At 41.3% G+C, this 24,857-nt stretch overlaps 1 long non-coding RNA gene across 1 annotated transcript in view; it reads right to left on the minus strand.

Moving 5' to 3' along the window:
• Window positions 1-1,005: 1,005 nt before the first annotated feature.
• LOC123641720 overlaps window positions 1,006-24,857 on the minus strand; it is a 39,550-nt gene continuing 15,698 nt past the window's right edge. The window contains exon 3 of the long non-coding RNA XR_006736335.1: window positions 1,006-1,208. This is a non-coding gene — a long non-coding RNA (uncharacterized LOC123641720). The remainder of the gene's footprint in view (window positions 1,209-24,857) is intronic.

Here is a 24,857-nt window from a genome sequence, read left to right on the forward strand (position 1 = left end):
AAAGTACAGTAGCATAACATGTCCAAGATATGACGTTCCCAAGTCATTTTCCCTGTCTTCGATGGCGAGCCAAGGAATGGTAATAGGAGCCTGTGCTAATTCTGTCTGAAAACACCATCTGGTTCTAAGCACTTATCTAGGCCATGGATGTCACAGCCTAGATGTGGTCACCATGATATTCAAAGGTCAAAGAGGGGTCTAATTACATGCCCCAGTACTTAAAGGGCAGAGTCACCAGAGCATGAACATAATCACTCAGGCCAAACAAGACCCATTTATAATTTTAATTATCAGCGAATCAGACAACTCTATCAAATACCAATTATTTGGCTGTTGCTGAAAATAACTGTCTTGTCTTGTTAGCCTCTAGAATAACCCCTTGAGGGATGTTGAAATGTTCCCCTTAATGTAAATATTTGCTAAAATCCATCAAGCAGAATTAGACTCATTTAATGACACTCAGTATTGGTGGTTTATTTTATTTATTGTTAAGGAACTTCCAATATGGGGAGAATGTTATTGAAAGCCTACTAACATTGTACACCATTACCACCCAGAACGTGCATTAGGGCACCATGCAGATTCCAGTCCAAAACTCACTGTTTTTTTTTTCCGTTTGTAGAAATAGTTCACCTCACAATTCAGCAAAACTTTATTCGGGGTCCTCTTTATAACAATCATTTGGTGATAAATGGTTTTTGTGTCTGTGTAGCTGGGATACACGTTAGAAAAGACAGGAAGCTTCCCCTCCAGAGTACACAGCCTAAATAAGTCCACGTTTAGAGAAATTAATATGTGCTAAAGAAAAATTTAGCTTTGGGCTAGAAACTATTTTTCTTTAATTTCAAAATTATGTTTTGCATTAAAAATCCAAGAAATATTCCACAAATGATTAATCTTAATGTTAAGAAGCGGTTACCCTGAACATTCTACTAAATGACCTGTATGAAATTGCCGAGTCAGTAACTGTTGAATATCAGTAATTTTGTATAGTGTAGCCTAACAGCATGAGGAAGGGAAAAAAATAGAATATTCAGACTGTCCACGTTTTAAAAAATTGACCATCTTGAGAATGAATATCTTTGAATAATTTGTTTTTCATCATGTCCAGAGCTGTCGCTGTGAGATCTGCCCTCTTGCAAGTGGCTCTCAAAGATGAGTATGAGCTCCACTTTCTGCTGTCATCGTTTCTTCCCTTTGCTTTTTACCTACAGCAATTAAGACAGAAGTAATATGTTATCTGCACGGCTTTGATATTTCCATTTCATTTGCAACTTCAGCGCTCCTCAGTCATTTTTGACACTCTTATAATTTTTATCTGCAATTATGCTTTCATTATCTTCCTTCCCGATATTTTAGATGTCCAATAAGCCTCTCAATTTCCTTAATTACCAAGTAACCTTCCTTCTTCATGCCGAGGGCTATTTTTATTCCTACAATATTTATTACTAATTGGCACCCACACACTTTTATACTTATAATAATTTTTCTGGTCTGCCCTTTATTTACCCTCTGTTTCTCTCTTCCAGAGACATTTCATCCTCCTTGGTAATACTGGCCATTAGTTCTTCTGGGAGTGCCCATAAGCTGTCAGTTTTCCCTGCACATGGTTTGAGGTCTTACTGTACATTTACAAAGGATGCTTCGTGCTTCTTGAATGGTTGCCCCAGCCTTCTGCCTTCTCTCTCTCTGCAAATACCGTCATCAAACCAATGACAGGTCCGGTAACCAGAACCTCAAGTTCTATGAGCTGCTACTTGGCCTTGCTGTTCTTTCAGTTGCCATTCAAATATTTAGCCCTTTGTGTTCTGGCCTTGGAACAAAGAGGTAGTGGCTTTGGACAGACAGCTGCGTTGACACTATTTCCCTGTACATTTGGAGCACATCTCAGAAGTGCTGGGTTAGTTAGAAGTTCGTGTTGTCAATCACTTCTTCCTATGAGTAGAAACTGGACTCTTGCTTGGTACCTTCTACATCATTTGAAATTCCTAGGAAATTGGCATGTCAAATGTGAATCACAGGAACTTGTCCTTTTAGGAAAAGCAAAACTACCTTTAAAGTATGTATCTTTTATTAAATGAGACATACTTATTAATTGCAGATATAAATACTTATAAATGCAGATAGAAAATAAAACCATCTGTATCACCCTCACCCAGAGATAACTACTATGAAATATATTTTGAATGGTTTTAATAACCTTTGCTCTAACTAACCAAGAATGCTTCACTCTCTCTACTTTTCCAGTTCACAATTTACATTTATTTTTCTTTTCTAGAGTAAGGTTTATTATTTTTTTAAGGGACTTATGGTGTGTTTTTGCTTTTTCTTTCAACTAAGAAGTCTAATTTCTCTATTCCTCAGAATAGCTTTCCCCCAAGTTCTCTGAATATATCTACCTTTCCTTCTTTTGGCTTTTTCTCCTCTATGCAGCACTACACACAAAACTAACATACTTGGGGATGCTGCTTTCTTTCTAGTTTAGATGAAAGTTTTGATTTCACACATTATTATGTCAGAGATTAAAAACCATCTCCTGTGCTTGGGACAGAATGGGGGACAACCAGTGATTATGATGAGGTATCTACTTTGTAAGTCAAGTTATTTGCCCTCCAAGCTATGTGATTGGAAAATCTAGCAGGCTCAGGTCCAGTAAAAGAACACTTGAACTAAAAGTGTATTATCCTAAAGTGCACATTTTTATTTAATTCAGGGTAAAGCAGAATGAATCATAATAGGTCAATAATAATGACTTACGGCTTCCTTCACATGGCACATTTACAATAAATGGTAATTTACCATTAAAGAGAGACATATTTCTTTTTTTGTGTGCAAGAAAAATTAGCATTAGTCATACTGAAAAAGAACAGGTTTCTATCCTTACACTTAAGATTTTATTCAGTTATTCAGGCTTAGAACATCATATGCAAACCTTTCTCCCAGCTTCCCCCCTCCCTATTCCCATTTAGAAAATACAGGAAGGATTAAAATGTAACCATTTATGACATCATTCCAACTGTACGATGATGGACTACAGATCCACTCAATGGAGCCATTTGGAAAATATTTCATGTTCCAGTCATTAGACTTGCTAAGTAAGTTCAGACTTGGAACTGTATGGGCAGAGAAAGAGAATGGTAATATCTGTAGGTGACTGTATATAAATAAAAGGAATGTGTGCATATCATTCAGGCTCCTATCACCTTGATGTTTTAGCATCCTTTGTGCTTGGATTCTTCTTGCCCTCCCCCCCCCCCTACTTCCCACCCCTCCCACCATCCCTCCCTTTTTTCTTTCATTTGTTTCTCTCACTCCCTTCCTCCCTTCCTTCCTTCTATATAAAACACTCTGATGCTTTACTTGAGGCATTGGCTCTGTTTATTGACAAAATTACAGGCCATTATTGTTTTCACCAATAAATAAAGATCTTAGACTTGAACTTTCCCAGTGAAAAGTAATTGACTCTAATTTGTTTCATATATAACCCCACCTACATTCTCCAGGGAAAGAGGTATCCGTGTAAAGTGGACTACAAAAATGCAATTCTAAAAGTTCTGTATCTCTATTCACCTTTTGAATATTGGGCTAAACTTTCCTCCAGCTCAGGGAGGTGCCAGATTAAATTATAGGGAACATCCTAACACTTTAGAACCTGCATATTCCATTTCTGTGGTCTATAAACTGGCTCACAATAACTTGATTAGAGGAAAGCCTTGAGTAATTGAATGAAGTCAGGCTCAGAAGATTTGCCTAATAATCAATGAATCCAGTGCTCCTGGCTCTGCTGTTTCCAGACTGCTTTTCTATCTATCCAAATGGCCTTTTCAAAGCTGGAGCTTCAGAGAAAGACTATCAAATCCTCAAAACTGAGCTAATTTCATAAGCTTTTTGAAAGTAGATTGGATTTAACAGGGCTGTGCTTTTGGAAATGAATGGTTGATATAAATCAGAGGTAGTGGAAAGGTAACGTTTATCTGATTTGATTTAGCAGCAATCTGGTCCAGATGGCAACGTGGAATTTAAAGATATTGAAATATACGGTTGCAGCTGGAGACTGTATAAACCTAAATATAAATAATTCAGATGTGCTTATGCATTTAACAATGTCAGTTTTAAATATAGATAAGAGCCAAGACTTTAGGCTTGCATTTGAAAATGGGAAGATGACTAAGTGCAGGTGCTCTCACGTATGTGACCATATTTTAATGCCTAATTTAGCTGCAATCTGAAAATGGAGGTAGAGTTCATCAGATGTACCTGTCTAGCCTAAGAGAGTTAAGCACAAATTAGTATAAGGCTAAATCTGGCATATCAGAAGTGAGAAGTCTGATTAAAAAAAAAAAAAAGCAAGTAGGATGAACCACCTGATTGACTTGGAAATACATAACCTTTCTATCCATGCCAGGATCACAGACCTGTCTTTTTAGAAAGGAAAAAAGAAAGATAGAACTATGTCTGTATGAGCCAAAGAGGTTTGACACCATCTTGAAAAAAGATTGGGGAAAAAATCCCCAGGGTTCCAGAATGCTGGGAAGAGTTTCCAGTGTTTAACACATGGGTTCTTCTACTGGTCAGAAGGAACCCTGAGCTTAAAGACTTGAGTCCAAATTCTGTCTGTCACTGAAGAGCTCTGTGGCTGTGGGCCAGGTGCATAAAGAAGACAATAATCCATACTTCCTAGGGAACAGCGCAGCCTCCTTGGATCAAAGAGTATGAAGTGCTAACCCAGAAATATGTGTTAGTTTCTTTCTCTGCTTTGGTCTTTCCTGCTCTTTTCTGTCTCTATTTCCTTACCTTCCTGTCAATAAATTACCCCACTGGATCTGAGAGCCAGGGTTGGACCAAGACTCTGGGCTGAATTTGGGCTCTCCTGAGATTCAGAGAGATTCACAGACTCTGTGCTCTCAAGTCAATCCTATACACCTACACTTCTCCAAGGACGATCCCTTAGCATGTTACTTTGGGCTGTGTCTCTTCATTTCTCTCCCTTAACCAAGGACCTACTCCTGATAGGACCCTCAAAATGATGATTTGATACTTGGTAAGATCTTAAACTCAAATTAGGGATAGATAAAAAAGTGATGCCTATAGAAGATACTGTGAATGAAAAATTAACAAGATTTGTATGGGCTGTGGGGGGCAAGGGTGATGATGAGGTAAGGAAACATCAAAGATGACCCCAGGCCTCACATTTGGGTCTGATTACACCAGATCTGGAATCAAAGACCTCACTTGAAAATAAAGAACCTACTTGGGAGATTAAGTGACTTGTCGAAGGTCACAGAGCTAATTATAGTTGGGCTTAGAGAAAAGGTCCCCTGGCTCCCAGTAGAGAGCCTGCTCATTTCACCTCCACAGAAACACTGGGTGAACAACTCACTAAAGTCATAGGGAAAGCAAGATTGATCTAGAAGATTTTCATAATTAAAAACAAGTCTATGGGAGGACGACGGAAACTTGGTTATTCTTTCTATAATAAATCAATGCCACCATTTTTCCTGGAGCCTATTTTAGGAGGAGGGACAGGAAAGTAAAAAATTTTTATGGGGAGAGGGAGACAGGGAAGATTGGACAAGAGGGGTATTCATCCTGACACATCTAACACTGGCTCAGCTGCTTGAAATTATTTCATACAGTTATTTTTCCCAAGTTATAGGTGGTTTGGTTTTGGTAGGAATATTCTTGAAATGTCAGCCCTCATCTCACCTGCCCACCACAGATGGTTCACAACCCTGGCTTATTCCCACAAGCAGAACCCAACCCTGCCAGCCAACAGAAGAAAACAACGCTTCTTTTTGTATCACAGGCCCTAAGGCAGAGAAAACAAACCATGGCTTCACATCAGATGTGTCTTGCAATGCATTCGGAAGGCTCACCTCTGTACCTCTCTTATAAGTGCACTGAGATGCACCATGTCAATGACCTACTCATGGGCCAGTCTTTCCCCTGTGAGTGGGAGGGGAAGGAAGGTTCTTGCCCGTCTTTGTATTTCCAACCCCTCATACAGAACTTGGAACAAGGGAGTCACACTCTAAACGTTGGTTGAACAATATTATAATGACAACTTACATCTGCATAGCAATTTATTCATTCATTCATTTATTCAAATATGCATACCCAGACTGTTCTAGTACTTGGGTAACTACAAAGGATTATGACATAACCCCATCTTTGAGGAGATTATTCTATCTTGTCATTGGGACAGTCAGTTTAAAAGCAAATCCAACGGAGTATAAAAAGTGTTGTGATAATGAAAGTACAGGAAAGAAGGAAGGAAAAGTATATAGAGGTTAACAGGTGGTACCGTGGTAGAGGAGTATTGCAAATATTGCAGGTAAAGGTGGAAAGTCAAGAATACAACACATGCAGGAACTGCCTGGTTTCCCATTTTCAAAAGGACTTTCATTCCCATGAGCTCATTTGATCCTCATGGTCACTCTCTCAAAACATAGCGTTTTGCGGGGAGGGCTGAGTTAATTGTTATGTCTACTTTACAAGTGAGGAAACGAAGACCCAGACTCAGAGAGTTTAAATAACTAGTTCAGATCCCACTTGCCAGGGTCTTCTGGCTCTAATTTCTGTGTTCACTCTACCATCTCATAGTGAAAATTTAGGCTCTGCTTGATTCCTGAGGTCCACGCCGACATGATCTGAGCCAGGGCAGCAGGCTGGCCCCTGGGCTTGAAGGGCATGCTGTCCATGCTTGGGATAGCAGTGATCTCGCACAGCCCAGGGGCCTCTGGCCTCTGCCTAAGCACAAAGATGCCCAGAGGCTTTAACTTCAAAGACATGCCAACCCCTAGAGGCTCCAGCTCCCTGCGGCTTCTTCTGGAATCCACACTCCTCGTGCCAGCAACTCCAACTGCCAGCTGAGGAACAACTTGCTCCTGAGTCCGTTCTAATGCACTCTTGGAAAAGACCCTTGGGAAACCAGGAGTGACTAGACAGGTCATCTATGCTGAGCTGACCCCTCAGCTCACCCCCAAATGGACACCAGATTTCAGCAAAGTCACAGCCTTTCTGGTATGGGGATGGTCACCAGGGTGAATTTCAGTTCTTCTTCCTCTTTTACCTTCTGCATCCAGCCAGCCTCAACATCCAGATGAACCTGTTTCTGAAATTCCTATAGAATTTATGACCTGCCATTCATAAAATATTCAAAGCATGCCAAAAAGACTCCAGGATAACGTGGATGGAGCACTCTCTGGGTGACAAGCACTATTCTAACTGCTCTACATGGATTAACTTGTTTAGTTTTCACAACAACCCCGTAAAGTAGATAATATCACTATCCTCATTTTACAGAGCAGGAAACCAAATCAGAGAAAAGTTAAGTAAAATTCCCAAAATTGAATGGCTTCATACACAGAATAGTTGGGTTGTGAACCCAAGCAACTGGACTCCCGAGAACACATTCCTAACAGCTACACTATCATCATGTCATAGACTGAGTGGTTGCAATAAGTGGAGATGGAATTCCCTGCAGCTGGGCACTCACACCTTTCTGGGCACTCACACTGTCTCCTCTCCCTGCGATGCCCTTCCTCCTCTGTCATCTTTCCATTGTCTCCCTCTGTTCACAAAACTAAATTCAACTTGTTTATACAGTAACATGTAAATGTAATCTCCCTTGTAGCTTCTCCTACCTCCCAATAGCCACCAATCAGACTGAACTTATTACTCCTTATTTGGTGTCCCGAATGATGTTGTTATGAGCCTGACCCCTCACACTCCCCAGGGGCACTGCTTTCTTTGAGGGTAAGGGCTTATTTTGTATCCCTTCTCCATAGCCCAAAGCCTGACATATGCTGAGAACCTCACAAATGCTGAGTAGATCAGACAGGGCAACGTGCAAAGGCTGCCATTGAAAGAGGGTTCACGATTGTACCCCAATCCAAGCAGTGAGAAAAACAACAGATGGAAGCTGCCCCAAGCCATAATTATCTTAACAGAAGTGAAATCTAAAGGTAGAGCAAGCCGACAGGAGGTACTGAGTCCCTCGTCCCTGGCAGTCTTCAAGTAGGTCTGGGCAGTCACACAGGGGAGAGGTTGTGGAGGGGATTCTAGGTTCAGCTGGGGAGCTAGATGGGATTCTGAATGAACACTCTGTGATGTCCTCTGCCGAGGCCCCCGTGAGCCTTGCCTGGACTCTCACTCTCAAATAGCCATTCCCATGCTAATGCCAATTATCACACACACACACACACACACACACACACACACACACACACACACACACACACACACACACGACACTTTCAATTTCCTGCACCAAAACCTTCAAAGCTCCCCACTGCTCATAGCAGTTGTTCTCAAAATTCTGTTCTATGTGTCCCTTGGTCGTCTCTCTAGCATGGCCCTCTGTAGGTTACCCTTTATACCATAAGTTAGTGTCTTCCTCGTGGAGTAGGAAGGTGGGGGTGGTGGGGGTTACTGCTGGGGAGACTCAACCAAAGGTCGCTAAACCCTTCCCTGTGTGACAGCAACATAACCCTACCTCATAGATACCTCTTGTATTCATGTTAAATACTGCAAATCTATGGAAGACTTTATTTGAGGAAAAAAAATTTGCTGATTAAAAATAAAAGTCTCAAAATCCCTGGCCCCTTGCATGGATCCAAATGCTTTGGCCCTCAAGCCCCCATCCCCTGCAGCCCAACATAGCCTTTCCTGGCTCATCACTCTCTGTGCTATGCTAGGTTACCTTTGTCCCCAAATGCCTCCAGGTTCTATCTCTGTATTTCTGGGTAGGCTGGAGGGTGGTGGGGATCCTTCTTTCAATCACATTCTCATTTTCGTGAAATATTCTTCTCTTCAAAGGCTCAGCTTGCTTCTCATCTCCTCTGTGAAGCCTCCTACAAGCCTGCCACTGACGTCGGCACTCACCACAGCTTCAGAACAGGCTGACTTTCCTGTCTTTCCCCCTAAACCATGAGCTCTGCATATCTCCAGTACCTCTCACACCTGATGACACACAGTAGGGGCTAAATAAATGCTTATTCAATTGAGGCTTATACCCGGAAAAGGGTGATGATTACAAAGGGTTGTAAGAAAATCTCAGGTTAACTCTTCAGAAGCCAAAATGAAATGATAACATTAAATAAAAGTGCACGACCAGAGCCTGCAACCCACAACCCAACTCTAGTTTTGCTTTTTGCTCTAAATGTTGATGGCCTTGAACTTTCTTGCCTGAAATTCGGAACTGGCACTATAGGAGGGAAGAGAAGATGAGCAGGACTTGAAGACGAGTTTTAGATGGGGCAGTTTCCAGAGCCTGCAGTTCTGCCTTACTGTGGCAGAACTAGAGTATATGTTGTTCCTGGCTGCATACAGAATTAAAGGGAGTAAAAAGGTATATAACCCTACGAGTAAAGGGAAGGCCGGGGAAATGATAAAAGATTCTAACCTGAGCCTTTTCCAATTCAATGACACCACACATGGTGTTCAAGTGTTGCCATGCCTCAGAGCAAAGGCATTGGTGCCAGTGCTCACCAGGTGGAAACACCCACAGCGCACAAGAAGAAAACGATGTCAATTCTGCCAACTTTCCCAAGAGCAAACTGGGCCTCCTGAACCGCACTTCCTCTTATGGATTATGTACTTGCCTTAACCCCATACATAGATTAGATTAGGGGAGGCTGTGAGATTATTCAGCAAAGTTTAATTTCATTTCCTCTCAGGAAGAGTGTTTCCATTGTGAAAATTCAATAGGCAGCAAAGGATTTGTGACATTGTATGTATTTGCAGAGGCCAAGGAGAAGGTTTTGGCTGCATCTTCTTCAAACTGCTCTTCCATATCCAAATTTCTAAAAGCTAATACGTTTAAGTTATGGCACCAAGGTTTCAAAGAGTCACTAATACTTGGAACTTTAATTTACAAATGCTAAATCTAAAGCAACTTAAAAGATCTCACCTTCTCCTGCAGCAGTTCAAAGACAAGAACAATGAAGGGAGTTTTGAGTCATGCGAGGCTGCAGAAGCCAGCCTCCAAGATGGTACCCTGTGTCCCCTGCCTTCTATATTCACACCTTTAAGTAGCCCCCTCCCATAGTGAGTCAAGGTTGACCTGGGTGACAAAGGACAGTGCGGTCTCCCCCACACTGAATCAAGACTTTCAGGAGCTGCCTGGTGACCTCTACCTTGTTCTCTTGGATCACTGCTCTAGGGGAAGCCAGTCACCATGTCATGAGTCACTGAAGAACCCTGTGGTGAGGCCCAGGGGAGAGGACCTGAGCCTCCCATCAGCAGCACCAGTTTGCTGCCATGGGAGTGAGCCATCCTGGAACCCAATCCTCCAGCCCCAATTAAGCCTTTAGATGACTGCAGCCCTGACTTATTTCTGAGTCAATGTCATGTGAGACTCCAACCAAGAACTGCCCAGCTAAATTGCTGCCAAATTCCTGGTCCACAGAAACTGTGAAAAATAATTAATGTCTGTTGTTAAGCCACTAAATTTTGGGATAATTTGTTCCATGGCAATCAATAGCCAATACTAAAAGGCATTGAGGTTTTCATTCATTTATTGGATAAATCTTTTTTCGGTGCCTGTTCTGTACCAGGAATCTGACTGATCCTACCATGGACTCTGACAAAAGGAACACGGGCGGAGAGAAACACAGCATGGAGACGACAGATTATTTAATGCCTTTCCTCACAAACTGGTACTCAGGGGCACCCTGGGAACAGACTTGAAGTTTGATTTCACCAGAACTGAATTTCCTCCTTGGGTACCTGTATTACTTACAAGTGACAGAAACCCAATCACTAGTTTAAGCAAAAAAGGGATTATCAGCTCATGTAACTAAACAGGGCAAGCACTGTATTTACATGTCCTACTTCCTGTAATCCCTGAACAACTTCATAAAGGAAGTACTAACATTATCCCCATTTTATAGAATGAGAAAACTGAGGCACAGAGAATCAAACAATGGTTGAATCTAGGTGCTCAGATGACATCATCCATAACCTCTTTCTCCACCTCTTGGCTCTGTTTTTTCTCCATTGGTTTCAGATTCAGACAGGCTTTCCCTAAGTGGTGGCAGGCAGGGCCCCCAGCAGCTCAAACTTACCAAGTTAGTACTCCCCGCAGCAAAGGTCTATCTCCTTCCTCGTTGTTGTGGCCAGACCACTGTCTCATGGCCACCCAGGACTAAGGTGGTGAGGTGACTCCAGCTGAATTCCCCATACTGAGAGTAGGGGAAGTGTAGCTTTGCTGAAGGGAAATCCAGGATAAAGGAAAGCGAATGCTGTTGCCAGGCAAAAATAATGGATGCTCACCAGCATGCTTTTCCCACTTTGCTGCCTGGAGTAGAGGTTGCAGAGTGCGAGAGGGCAGGAAAAGAAACTAATAAAGTCAGTTTGGATCAGACAGAGCCTTGTGTTCATCCCTTCATTCCCTGAGTGTTTGTTAATAAGCCTGTTGCTAGGCCTTACAGGTAAATGCAATGGTGTGCTGGGAGCTGGCTCGCATTGGCTTGCAAGAGCCAATCACTAACATTTCGGGAATTTTGCAAGATGGCTGTTAAAAGCAGCCATTTTAAAAATCAAATGATCTAAAGTTTATATTAAAAACAAAAGTAATGAATATGTAACACCACTAATTATGTTAACTATGGTTTACTATTATATGATCTGTATTATTTATATCTATTGTAAATGTATGGGGTACGTACTATGTATTATAATGTGTGCTACTCTACATGTCTTCCAGACTCTGCAGTTGCTGATATCATTTGGTAGCTTGAAATTGGCCAGGGTGGGAGTATGTACACCATAGAAATGTGCAAATGTCACAAATCAGGCTTGATTTACTTTTTCTATTGATTATCTAGACTTAATAAAGTGACGGAGAAAGTGTTAATGATGCAAACATATCTATAGCATTGCAAATAGAATAAAATATTGAATAAATATTCCTCTGGTATTTGCAAATGTCTGAATCAGCAAAGATGACTCACATCTTTGATGAACAAGTGAAGTTTCAGTGTTTTCCCTTTATTGTATGTGTTAAAAGAAAATATAAACTCATGTTGGAACTACACTTGTTCATCGATGGCAACAGATAGGAGTTTAGCAAGAATTAACAAAAGCATTTTGTAGGAATCCATTGGCTTTAGGCAATTTGCAATAGAGTATTTTTTTAAATTATTTGTAAGGAGTGTGCTACACATCTGTTATATCAGTAAAATTTATAATAAACTAATGTATGAATATGCATCCATACATTCTCTGCCCCTTCTCCCCCAGAGCTCTGGTTATTAAACATTGACCAGGATGCTACTGTAAAATAGAGTGAATATGTAGTATTATATCAGGCTAATCATTTTAGACTATTCTACAGGCAATGGGAGCCATCGGGGTTTTTGAGCAGAGGCATGGCACGATTAGATTTGCATTTTAGAAAGCCCACTCTGGCAATGATATGGAAGATAGATTGGAGGAGGGTAGATAAAGTGGTTAGGGAGGTCTCTTAGAAAGTCTATTCAAATTCAAATGCAATTAATAATATCCTTCAGCTAAGTGCTAGACGTTATGCTAGGAAATTTCATATGTTGCTTCTTTTACTCCTATAGCAAGTCAATTGAGGTAGATAACATCCTGACAAAGGGAATGAGGCTAGACAGAAAGGTGCAGACTTAAGAAGGAAATACAAAGATGAGGCATTGCTCACTGTAGCACAGGTATGGATCTATTTGCTGTCTGCAACCAGTTCCTCTAGCGAGTGGCAGCACCAGCATCTTTTGAAGAACCCCTCTCCCATTGTACACACCTGCCCTCATCACCCAAGGCGTCACCACATCAGCCAAACTGAGCCCAACAGCCTCTCTCTCCTTGTGTAAAAATGAAAGGATGGGGAAATGGGTGGAGCACATTTATTCCAGAGGTAGTGCTTAGCATAGCTGGCTAAATAGTTAGCTCTGCCCGTATCTAGAACAGCACTGGTTTCTGTCCTATTTCTAAACTTAGTTTCCAGCCTCCAATAAATCCCCTTTGCACTTAAGATTTCCAGAACTGGCCCCTATTGTTTGCAACCAAAAACTCCCCCCAGTACAGTGCCTGACCAGAAGAGAGGGTATGGGGAGGTGCAGAGCTGGGTGATGTTTAAGGCGATGCCTTAATGTTTAAGAAGATAATAAATAGCCCTAATTTTGTAAGACCACTGCAAAGGCAGCCACAATTTGCTCTATGGATCTCTTTTTCTCTGGAGAACAATCTCCTTTTTAACACTTGTGTACGGTGGGTTTCCTGAGCTCACATGAAAGGGAACCTCAGCTCCTTTATTTCTATCAATTTCCCCACCAGCTGCACTGAGGTGCATATTAATGATGGCTTGGCAGACCCCGGCCCCGCGAGGCTCAGGAGCATGAAAGACACACCTATGTGTGTGTGATCTGTGCTATCAAAGGCCACAGGAACATCAGTGAGAAGGAAAATTGACACAGTGGCAGAATCCGCCCCTTATCAAACAGAAGGTTTTGACAAATCCTCATTAGAGAGGTCTCTGCGCTTTGGCCTGATTGAAATGTCTCAGTCTGCAAGGATCCTGAAGCAAAGGTCAAAGTGGCCTTGCAATTGGGTCTCCTAGCTTCTCTTTCTGTGGACGGCATAAAGGGAGGCCTTAAAATCAGCCAGGACCAGACCCTGGGCTAGCAGGAGTGCTTAATCAGCTGCCCTAGGTCCCAGGCAAGAAAATTCTGACTGTTGCCAAGGAGGTATTAATGACAGATACCATAAAAGGCAGTGACCTCATATCTCTGAACTTCTGTGTCAAACCCCTCGTTGGCAACAGATCAAGGAGGCAGGTTGTCACACTGATCACATCTGGTTGCGTCTGTAGCAAAGATCAAAGTGACAGACCTGTAAGTCCGAGAGAAGCCCACTTGCCAGTTTCATCTTAGCAGCCCACTGCCTGGCACCTGGGGGTTGCTCAATAAGGGTTTGTAGGTAAAGGGTGAGCAGGGGAGGGAGGGAGGGATCTGCTCCTACCCGGAGCCTTGGCGGAAATCTCTCATCATTGCAAGGCCTGGCGCTTTGGTCCAGGTGGGAAGAATTTCCTCCTGTTCCACTGCTGCCTCTTCATTCCCAGCATCCTAAGAAAAATTCAGGTTCTTACAGAGGCAGAGGGAGGTCTGGGACTCCTCTGACAATGCTTATTAATCATCCTGGGGACCACTCGGGGATCTTAGGTTCCAAGTCTTCTTTATTTGCCTACGTTACAACTGCCCTCTGTGTTTCAGAAGATGATGAAACAATGTCGGGCATCACAGTCTGTGCACCAATCTATAGCCTGAAAATCCCTGTGGAAATGGGCTACCCCTCCCTGGTGGCCCTCCAAACAGAGCTGTACTAGCTTGTGAACTCCATAAGGGAAGGGGCCATGTCTTACCTTTGAACCCAAAGCTCAGCTCAGTGATGAACAATAAAAGGTAAAGAGGTTAAAAAGAAGTCACGACAGTCTTTGTCCTGAGGGGAAAGGAAGTTAAGCATGCGAGATTGCAGCCTGCGATCCCTGCTTTAGCTAGTCCAGCTCTGCCTGTAACAGAAACTCCTTCAGGCTTTATTCGTTTCATTTGTTGAAAGGAAATAATCCAGATTATTCTAAGGTCCTGTCCAACAATAATCTTTCATGTGCTGGGCTGAAGAGAATCGTGTCGGTCACTGCCTCCCTTTATGGCAGAGTGTGTCTTTACTTAAAACACAGATTCCCTAAATAGGGCTGTATGCCTTTCCCACTTGACAACCACCTTTCATGTTGTACCATTATAACCTTCCTCTGACATTATCAAAGTCCAGAAAGCAGAAGCTTGACGCCAGAGATAACAGGGCAAAAGAGCCCATCCCACAAGGCTCGAGTCACTGTTACGCACTGACAGCCACCCCAGCCACTGTGGCCAGGATACTGTCTCTCAGTGAAGCCATTTCCTGGAGTGAAAACCAGCATTGCTCCACGGAGCCAACCATTCAAAGCTGCCCTCTCTGCCCTTTCAAATTTAATTTGTTTCAAATCTTGCAGGAGCCACAGAATTATTTCAGGATTGGAGTCAAGTGAAAACAGGTGTGCTACTCTTTTATCCCACCCCTCCTCTTCAAAGGGGCCCGATTAGGCGCCAGATTAATCAGGCCGGCCAATGAGAAGGGAGGAGCCCCATGGCTCGCCTGGGCACTAGTCACCGAGATGCTGACCCAGATTCCAGGAGGTCCCAGGACAGGACCCCTGACCTGACTGACCTCATGCTCCATCCAAGCGCCTCTGCAGTGACAGGGCCTGGCTATGGCATCATCCACCCTGTGCCAATGTTCTTCTCTGCCCTTGTGCAGGCCATTCTGGCCTTGAAAGCCAAGGCATGGTGGTCCTGCCTTCCAAGATAAACCAGAGTTCTGTTCTTGGCTATGTCAGCATTTGCTTTGGCAGTTCCATGGAGGCTGACCTTCCTGATGTGTCAATATTTAGGGGGCTATGCATGGAAAACATTCACAAAGTTTAAAATGAAATATAAAAGTCTTATTCAAATAGGAAAATTGGAGTTCAGCAAAAAGTCAAACTAAAGGAAAAAATTATTCTAATTGTGCAGTCCGTGGAAGGAGACCTGTTAGCACTCAATGCAAATGGAGATTTTTGCCCCAGTTCCTGCTGTGGAGGCCTGCAGGGCTTAGACCTGGGATGGCTTCTCTCTTCCATCTATACAAAAATTTGTTTTCCCCATTTCTTTCCATGGCTTTAAATACCATCTTGATGCCTGCAATTCCCAAGCTTAACTATTAGGTTATTAAGTATGAAACATCCGATTTCCTTAAGTAGTAAGTTTTACAGTTAATATCTCTGACATTTCACTTTGACATTTGTTTTATTTTTATCATGATGGTACATCCTCAGTCTTTCAAACGCATAGTTTGGCTTGTGATTATCTTCCAAATGTTTTTTGAGCAATGTTTGTGAAACCATAGATAAGTCAAAAATTCATGTTATTTTTTAATATGAGTTCCATTGTAGAATCAATGCAGTACAGACAGCTCTAAATATCAATGAAGTGTTTGGGAAGGATGTGGCTAATGAAGGCACAGTACATCAGTGGTTTGAGAAGTTCTGTTCTGGTGATTTTAATGTTGAAAATGAGCCATGTGGGTGACCTGAGACCAACGTGGATAATGATGAGCTGAAAGCTGCAATAGAAGTGAATCCATCTCAACCTATGCATGAATTAGCAGCAAGGGTTGACGTTACTATTCCAACAACATTAGGCTATTTAAAACAAATCAGCAAGGTAAAGAAGCTGAATAGATGAGTACTGCATGAATTAAATGAGTGTCAGAAGAGAAATCGTCTCGAAGTTTGCCTTTCTTTGCTGTCACGACATAAAGGTGAACAATTTTGTTACATGTGATTAAAAGATTGATTCTTTTTGACAATCGCAAGCATTTGGCACGATGACTGGATAAAGATGAAGTGCCAAAACACAGTCCAAAACAGAATATTCATAAAAAAAAGATAATGGTATCTGGTGGTCCAGCGCTGGTATTATCCACTACAGCTTCATGAAACCTGGTCAATCGACAATAGCGGATGTCTATTGCAACCAATTGGACAAAATGATGAGAATGCTTGCAATTAAGCAGCCGAGATTCATCAGTAGAGACAGGCCAATCCTCTTGCAAGACAACACTGGAACACATGTTGCACAAACAACACTGCTCAAACTACAGAGGCTGGACTTGGAAACTCTCTGTCATCCACTGTATTCACCAGACCTTGCACCAGCTGACTACCACTTATTCCAGGCATTGGACCATTTCTTGCAAGGAAAAATACTCAATTCTTAAGAAGCTGTGGAAAACACCTTTGGTGATTTCATTGCCACTTGCTCTCCAGGCTTTTTTGCTGCTGGCATAAACAAGCTAATGTTGAGATGGCAAAACTGTGTCTATAATTTAGGTGCATACTTTGATTAATTGTACTGCTTCTGAGCCTCAGTCCTGACCAATGATAACATTTCATGCTCCCCCCACCCCACCACACACACACACACACACACACACACACACACACAGGGATTGGATCAGGGATGATCATGTGACACAATCAGAACCATTCAGATGCATTGGAGTTTTCTCTGACTCTGGGAAAAGAATATTGCTCTTTCTCATTTAATTTTAAACTACAAGACATCGAACGGACTGGACCTGCTGCAGCCATTTGGAAACTGTGAGGAGGGTCTGGGCATCATTGGTGGGGAGCAGTCATCAGTCTTAAGGACAATACGATTGACCAGGACCTACTCTTTCCACATGTAGAGACCTGAACTTCAGGGAGAAGATACAGGAAAAATAAGTAAATAAGTGCTCTTCCTGCCCTTGTCTTCCTGCTGAATTTTCCCATTTCTACCATTTAGAACTGTGATGACGTGTCCATATAGAATAGGAATGGCAAATAGGTGGTGTGCCATATCCAACTCTAATTGACATGTGGTCATTTCCTGGAGCTTAATGTTGAGAAGGATTTAGAAGCTCGGTGGGAGATTGTGCCACCCTTGACTAGTAATGTCTGTTATGAGCACAACACAGGTGATGTACATTAGTGTAGAACTTCCTAGTCTTTGGATAAGGCATAAAAATTGAACTAATTTCAAGGACATGATACTTATTAAATATGCACATACAAACAGGACACAGAAAAAAAGGTGTGATTAGATAGGGGAGAAATCCAGGGTTGGCTACTAGCAGGTGAAAAATGAATGGAAGCCCAGAAGTAGACAGCTCAGGAACTTTTTAATCTAGAACTGAGGGGCCGTGTCAAGGAGAAATTTGAGATAAGGCTGGAAATGTTCCACCTGGACAGCATCATTGATGAGGGCTTTGAATGCTAGACTAACAAGGGTGGACTGGATGCAGGAAGCGATAGGGAGGGTCTGCAAGGTCTTGAGTGGGTGAGGGTTGAAATAGGATGGATGGCTGGGAGAGGTGGCTCACGCCTGTAATCCTGGCACTCTGGGAGGCCAAGGTGGGAGGACTGCTTGAGCTCAGGAGTTCAAGACCAGCCTGAGCAACAGCAAGACCCCACCTCTACTAAAAATATAAAAGTTAGCTGGGTGTTGTGGTGTGCACCTGTAGTCCCAGCTACTCAGGAGGCTGAGGCAGGTGAATTGCTTGAGCCCTGGAGTTTGAGGTTGCTGTGAACTACCATAACACCACTGCACTCTACTCAGAGCAACAGAGTGAGACTCTGTCAGAGAGAGAGAGAGAGAGAAAAAGAAAGAGAGAGAGAGAGAGAGAGAGAGAGACAGAAAGGGAGAGAAAGAGAGAGAGAACGAAAGAAAGAAAAAGAAAGAAAGAAATATGGTGGATGTTTGAGGCAGATTATCCCATCAGTTGAATCCAGGATGAATTGAAGCCATGGGAATTGGTGGTGGGAGGCCAGTTAGCATCCTGCAGCAATGATCAAAGACAAAGTCTCAAGCAGATCTGTCCTGAGTATGACCACAGATGCCGTATCTGTGTCCAGACCTATGCCAGGGACATGTTTAGAGAAGTTTCAGAACCTCTACAGTAGAGATTTCAGCATAAATGATCTAAGCAATCGTGGAGTGTCTTTCAAGTCAGTTTACTTGACAGTGGCCAGGGCCAGGAGAGAGGCAATTCCAAAGCAGCTGTTAAAGGTTCTGTGTGGAAGGAATTTTGTGCCTTTTGTCATTGTGGCACCAGAGTCAGCTCAACAGGGTCTCCTGAAGTTTCTGCTGAATCATATGAAGGGAAGATTTGTTAATTACTAAACTTAACTCATATAAATGTAGGATATATACATAGGTCAGCCACGGCAAGGACAAGGGATTCAAATGCAAGTGTTGACAGAATCCAGGCTGGTGAAATAACAAAGCAAAATGCGGTGGAGTCTGTGGCATACCGGGAGGCCACATTCCAGAAAAGCAGCAGTTACTCAGCTCTAACTGGTGGGTTCCATCCCCAAACATGGGCTAAATACTTTATTTGTTAAAAGAGAAGTCCTATATCTAGAATTTCATGTAAAATTTCCTCATTCTTAAATGTTCATAGCTATTTTAATTTTCTTTTAACTGCTGATTTCTCTAGTTGGACCCCTCAACCCAGAAACTACAGATGTGGGTTTAGTCCCTAGAGTTGGGTACAGCCCATGATCCAAGGGAAGCAGAAGACGAGCTTTGAAGCCGGTAGCCTGGGATAACATCTCGGCCTGGCCACTTTCCCCCTCTGTAACCATGGGCAAGAGACCCAGCAGTGCCCAGCTTCCATTCCATTATCTGTTTGTCTAACGGAGATAGTAACCGTGGCTATCCTTAATTAGGCACTTTCTAAGTGCCAGGGACTGTTTTAAATGGCTTTACATCACAATGACCCTGGGGGGTATTTGCTATTATAGTCTCCATTTTTCAGATGAGGAAACTGAGACACAGAAAGTTTAAGTAATACTTCACAGCACCATGGTCATAATAGATGTGAAGCGTTGCAGTGGTTGCAAAGAACATTCTTGGTGTTAGTTATTTCTATTATTAGTATGATGGAAAGAAAAAGCAGTTTTTAAAAATCACAACTGCTGGCAGCTGTTTCTGCCCCAGGGGGAAAGCTTCTTTCTTGAAATGACTTTTTATTTAGAAAAATGCCTAAATAAAGAGTCCTCTTAGAGTCTGAATGGGGTAGCTACACAGCTGGGCAAAGAGCGCTGCTGAGCTGCTCTGCAAAACAGTGGAAGGTCTGGGGAAGGAAGGGGTAAAAGAGCAGCTCAAGGCCCAGGAGCGACTGGAGGCCCAGGGGGGAGACAGACAGTGAGCTTGCGCTCACAGGGCTGGTCCAGGGGTTGTAATCACTGGAAAATCAGGTGAACACTTTCCTCTGTTACTGCTGAGACTTGAGTAAAATCCATCTGCTTGCAACAGCCGCTTCAGTGAAGCAAAGGAAAAAGGGGTAGACACCTTCTGGAAGGTGTGGAGTGGGAGAGTAATAGCTAACTCCTATGGAGAAGATCTCTGTGACACCCCTGTGAGGATGCAAAGGAAGGAGGTAGTAAGAACAAAGGGGGCTAAAAGGTGAGCCCCCTGAGAATCCCTGGGGTCATTGGGAGGATCAGGGAGGGGGTGGCTTGTTATTGGTTCTCCACTCACCTGTGCGTGGGGGCTTGAACCATTTTAACTTAGACATTACAACAACTTCACCCAGCTTCAGCTGATCTTTGGGAGACACTCTTTATTTTGAAGATTCAAACAGGATGTGCAAGTGACTAAAGCCTGTCATTCTAAGTCGGTTGAGATGTTAACCTTATTCGTGACCTGTGCTGAATGGTGATTAGTATATCTAGGTAGTGTGTCCAAGTCGTGCTGGTTGCTTCCAAAAGCGTGGGGAGAAGGTAATCACACCACAGAAGCCTCCTAGGCATCAGAGTAAACTTAACTGAGGATTTTCTAAGTGGGGAGGGATAGAGATCATTTTGTTATGTAGAAGACTATCAATCCCTTTCAAAGACACAACTAATACCTAGATCTAAAAAGAGAAAATGGTCAAACGAATTCATGAGGGAGGCTTTGATTTTATCTGACCATGAGCAGAAAAGAGACAAAACTATAACATGTTTTGAACTCTGTTAATTTGTATAACACATGCTACTTATGTTTTCTAAAGAGACACACATCCACATAATGGATACTTCTTTTTTTCTTATTGATTTGCTAAGCACAGGTATTGTGATTACTTTTAACTTACAACCTTGGAAAAATCTTTGAACGAAAATATCCACCAAAGGTTTAAAATACAAGTTAAGTCTTGTTACAGAGGAAAATAAGACAGCCATGATTAAAATGCAATGCATTTAACCCTTAGAGAGATGAGGCAGCCTGTGTTGGCGCTAATATTTCTTTTTTCTCTCTTTTCTTTTTTTGTTAGTAATCCACCAACAAGTGTCAAAAGCCTATATTTTATTTATGATCCATTATCAATTTGGCAGTGTAGAAACAGCCTCTTTCTTTCTCTAATGCTCTGCTTTTGTTTCTCAGAATGGAAGCTGGAGGGGGAAAAAAGGCTTACCCATGAACTATGACTTCTTTGAAATATCCCCATGCAGTACATCAAGGGTTACTTCCCAGATCCCATTTTCTTTTATCAACAGTGCATTGCTCTTTGCACTTAACATACACTTTGCATCTATATTTTCTGTCTTGGTAATTATACATGTGAACCAACTACAAGTGGCAGCTGAGCTGATTGGCACATGTAGTGAATATTTACAAAGAGAATCAAATCATGTGACCTCCAAAATATAAGCTTCTTTTAGGTGGGATTTTGTTAGGCTGATTGTGGTGAGCAAAAGTAGAGCCAAAAGGGAGGAAAGAGACTCAAAGTGAGAAAAAGGCACTTATGGAAGCTCAGAATTAAACAAAGAAGTCTTTTTAAGTATTAAGAAATAAAAACAATGGATCCAGAGCCATGGAATGGTGCCCAGAGCCCCCCAAAAGCTCATTTGCTTCTAAGGTTGTTTGGGCTTTAATTAGTGAATCCTTGCCCAGAAGGATTAAAAATCTTGAACTTTGAGAAAGAACAATTTGCAAGGCCAAATGGGAAGAAGGCTGAGTGGATGCAGATGGCAGCACAGAACTCTCGGCTTGTTTAGCCAAGGATTAGAACTCTAAGCTCTGAGGTGGGGCTGGTGGTATTTTATAAGAAAAGTTCAGACCACTTTATTCTGCTCTGGGAATGAGATAAAGCCTATCATGAAGGAAATTACAGAAATGATGTCCCTCTGTTTGTAGTTTTAATCTTTCTGCGTTTATTAAGCATAAATAGCTCACATTTCCCCACACTCTCAATTCTCCAAAGCATATTGAATTCCTTATAGTTCTTCCAAAGTTCAAGCTATTTTATGTGTTAAGCCCTCTACATAAAATGCTCTTCTCTGTTTCTACCTGTAAACTCCCAGGCACCCTTCAGAACCGTGTTCACTCATATCCTCTTCTTTGCATCCCTCTTTGAATCTTACACGCAGTTGATCATGTTCTCCTTTGTGTCATCTACTTAAATCTACCTGTACAGTTGCCCTTATCACATTGTGTTGTAATTATTTGGTAGCATATAGAATACATGCAAAAAATGCATCTAGCATATACACACATTTCAAATAATAATAATTTTAAAAATACCTATGTACTAACCAAACAGCTTAAGAGAATATTGCCAATAACTTAAAACTTTCTGTGTGACTGACCCATCTCCTGCCTACTTGATCTGAAACTACTAAAGAAATTTTGTTTATCACAATCTTGTTTTTCTTTCTAATTTTTACCACATATATTTGTATCCCTAAATAACATATTGTTTAGAGCTGCTTGTTTTTGAACCTAGTATATGTTTTTAGAATTTATCCATATTGATGACTGAATCATGCCATTTTAACAGGGGTGAAATTGCCCTCCATGGGTGAAAATTTGCTCTTGGAGTGCAGAAAACTCTTACTCTTAATATGTAAAGCAAATATACAGTTTGATGCATTAAAATTTCATCCAGGGGGTTGTTAGGAAAAAATATCTAAAAAGACTCCTTGGGGGTATAATATGAAGAAAAGGTTGAGAAATACAAGTGTGGATCATATATTTTCATTGCTGTATCATGTCTCATTGAATGACTAGACTACAATCTATCTATCTGTTTTAATATTGATGGATATATGGGTTGTTTCAAATTATTTTTATTATTAAAGTAGTGTTGTGCCCACAAACTTGATAATCTAGATGAAATGAATCAAGTCCTTAAAAACACAATCTGCCAAAACTAACATAAGAAGAAATAGATAATATGAGTAGGCCTATATTTGCTAAAGAAATTGAATTGGTTATTAATAACTTTCTAAAACGTAAAACACTAGGCCCACATGAGTTCACTGGTAAATTCTACCAAATATTAAAGGGAGAAATTATACCAATTCTCTATAATTTTTTCCAGAAGATAAAAGAAAAGGAACTACTCCCCGACTCACTCTATGAGGCAAATATTGTGCTAATACCAAAACCAGACAAAGACATTTCAAGAAAAGAAACCTACAGACCAATATCTCTTATGAACATAGATATAAAACTCTTCCCGAAATATTAGCAAATCAAAACTAACAATGTATAAAAAGAATTACACACCACAACCAAGTGGGATTTACCCCAGGTATGCAAGACTGGCTCAACATTCAAAATCCAATTAACATAACCCCTCACATCAATAGACTAAAAAAGAAAAATCACGTGATCATTCCAATAGAAGCAGAAAATTATTTGACAAAACTCAACACTTACTTTTAATAAAAAACTCAGAAAATTAGAAATAGAGGGGAACTACTTCAACTTGATAAAGAACAACTACAAAAATCTATAGAAAACTTCATACTTAATGGTGAGAAACTCAAAGCTTTCCTGGTAAGGTCAGAAACAAAGCAAGGCTGTCCCTTATCACCACTGCTTTTCAACATTGTACTGGAAAACCTAACTAATAAGCATTAAGACAATACAAGAAAATAAAAAGTATAAGACAAGATTACGAAAGAAGAAATCAAACTGTCCTTGATCACAGATGACATGATGATCTATGTAGAAAATCCAAAGGAACTGATTAAAAACAAACAAACAAAAAAAACCTCCTAGAACTATTAAGTGACTATAGCAAGGTTGCAGGATATAAGGTTAATATATAAAAGTAAATCACTTTCCTATATACCAGCAATGAACAAGTAGAATTTGAAATGAAATCACATTACCATCTACATTATACCCCTCCCCCAAAATGAAATATTTAGGTGAAATCTAGAAAAATAAGGCCAAGATCTGGCCAGGCGCAGTGGCTCACGCCTGTAATCCTAGCACTCTGGGAGGCTGAGGCAGGTGGATTGCTCGAGGTCAGGAGTTCGAGACCAGCCTGAGCAAGAGCGAGACACTGTCTCTACTAAAAATAGAAACAAATCATCTGGCCAACTAAAATAATTATAGAAAAAAAAAATTAGCCAGGCATGGTGGCGCATGCCTGTAGTCCCAGCTACTCGGGAGGCTGAAGCAGTAGGATCGCTTAAGCCCAGGAGTCTGAGGTTGCTGTGAGCTAGGCTGATGCCACGGTACTCACGCTAGCCAGGGCAACAAAGCGACACTCTGTCTCAAAAAAAAAAAAAAAAAGGCCAAGATCTACATTAGGAAAACTACAAAGTTATGTTGGAAAAAATAAAAGAAGAACTAAACAAACAGAGAGATAATCCATGTTCATGGTCAGGAAGACTCAATATTGTCAAGATGTCAGTTCTTCCCAACTTGATCTATAGATCTGAGCAGGTTATTTTACGGATATCAATAAGCTGATTCTAGAATTTATATGGAGAGGCAAAAGGCTCAGAATAGCCAACTCAATATTGAAGAAGAACAACGTCAGAGAATTGACACTACCTGACTTCAAGACTTAATATAAAGCTATAGTAATTAAGACAGTGTAGTATTAGGAAAATAATAGACAAATAGATTAATGGAACAGAATAGAGACCAGAAATAGACCCACATAAATGTAGTCAATTGATCATTGACAAAGAGCAAAGGCAATACAATGCAGCAAAGATAGTCTTTTGAACCATTGCTGGTGGAAAAATTGAACTTCAATATGCAAAAAAATGAATCTAGACACAAATTTTAACCCACAGAAATTGATTCAAAATGGATCATAGACCTAAATGTAAAACTCAAAACTATAAAACTCCTAGAAGTAACATAGGAGAAAATCTAGATGGCCTTGGATATGGCAATAACTTTTTAGATATAAGACCAAAGGCACAATCCATGAAAAAAAATTGGTAAGCTGTTATTCATTAAAATTGAAAGTTTCTGTTC

The sequence above is a fragment of the Lemur catta genome, chromosome 7 (assembly GCF_020740605.2).
Source record: "Lemur catta isolate mLemCat1 chromosome 7, mLemCat1.pri, whole genome shotgun sequence".
In the NCBI taxonomy this organism is placed as follows: domain Eukaryota; kingdom Metazoa; phylum Chordata; class Mammalia; order Primates; family Lemuridae; genus Lemur; species Lemur catta.